The sequence below is a fragment of the Physeter macrocephalus genome, chromosome 12 (genome assembly GCF_002837175.3).
Source record: "Physeter macrocephalus isolate SW-GA chromosome 12, ASM283717v5, whole genome shotgun sequence".
Classification (NCBI taxonomy): Eukaryota; Metazoa; Chordata; class Mammalia; order Artiodactyla; family Physeteridae; genus Physeter; species Physeter macrocephalus.
In genome coordinates, this window is record NC_041225.1 from 29,981,434 (window position 1) to 29,982,940 (window position 1,507).

Sequence of the window (1,507 nt, forward strand, 5' to 3'; positions counted from 1 at the left end):
CTAGAAAGGTGGGATAGGGAGGGTGGGAGGGAGGGAGATGCAAGAGGGAGGGGATATGGGGACATATGTATATGTATAACTGATTCACTCTGTTATAAAGCAGAAACTAACACACCATTGTAAAGCAATTTTACTCCAATAAAGATGTTTAAAAAAAAAAAAGAAAGAAAAGAAAAAGAACAGGTTGAATGTGAAACAAACCAAAGGCATAAAAGACCCCATCTCCCAGCATACCTGAAGCCATATACTTCTGCTCTACGTGGAGTTTCCATTCTGAATCAGCCAAACTTGTGTTGGTTAAAAGGGTTTTAGCTATATCCTCAGTTGTTGCTGAAATTTAAATCACTGGCTATCACTGAGAGAAAAGTTGTTTTTTGTTTTGTTTTGTTTTGTTTTTTGCAGTATGCGGGCCTCTCTCTGCTGTGGCCTCTCCCGTTGCGGAGCACAGGCTCCGGACGTGCAGGCTCAGCGGCCATGGCTCACGGGCCCAGCCGCTCCGCGGCATGTGGGATCCTCCCAGACCGGGGCGCGAACCCGGTTCCCCTGCATCGGCAGGCGGACGCGCAACCACTGCGCCACCAGGGAAGCCCGAAATTTCTTAAAATGAGACAAGAATGAAGTTTGCTGCATGGATTGACCCTTTCATGAACAATTTCTCCGTAGCATGCAATTCTGTTCAATAGCATTATACCCACAATAGAACTTCTTTCAAGATTGGAGTCAATGCTCTCCAACGCTGCCACTGCTTTATCAGCTAAGTTCATGTAATATTCTAAATCCTTTGCTGTAGTTTCAACAGTCTTCACAGCATCTTCACCAGGAGTAGAGTTCATCTCGAAAAACCACTTTCTTTGCCCACCAATAGAAGTAGCTCTTCATCCATTCAAGTTTTACGACGAGATGGCAGCAATTCAGTCCCATCCTCAGGCCCCACTTCTAATTCTAGTTCTCTTGCTGTTTCCACCACATCCTAGGATGCTTCCTCCCCCGAAGTTCTAAACCCCTCAAAGACATCCACGCGGGTTGGAACCAACTTCTTCCAAACCCCTGTGAATGTGGGTATTTTGGCCTCTTCCCGTTACTCATGAACGTTCTTAATGGCATCTAGAATGGTGAGTTCTTTCCAGAAGGTTTTCAGTTTACTTTGCCCAGATCCATCAGAGAAATCACTGTCTATGGCAGCTATAGCCTTATGAAATGTATTCCTTAAATAATAAGACTTGTGCTCGCTTTGGCAGCACGTATACTAAAATTGGAACGATACAGAGAAGATTAGCATGGCCCCTGCGCAAGGATGACACGCAAATTCGTGAAGCGTTCCATGTTTTTGATGTGGCACCTACATACAATGGAATATTACTCAGCCATAAAAAGAAACGAAATTAAGTTATTGGTAGTGAGGTGGATGGACCTAGAGTCTGTCATACAGAGTGAAGTAAGTCAGAAAAAGAAAAACAAATACTGTATGCTAACACATATATATGGAATCTAAAAAAAAAAAGGTCAT

The 1,507-nt window shown here is 43.6% G+C and overlaps 1 non-coding gene across 1 annotated transcript; it reads left to right on the plus strand.

Moving 5' to 3' along the window:
- The first annotated feature begins 1,222 nt into the window (after positions 1–1,222).
- On the plus strand, positions 1,223–1,329 carry LOC112063656 (U6 spliceosomal RNA). The gene has a single exon (XR_002891098.1). It is a non-coding gene; the product is annotated as a U6 spliceosomal RNA (small nuclear RNA).
- Positions 1,330–1,507: the final 178 nt, after the last annotated feature.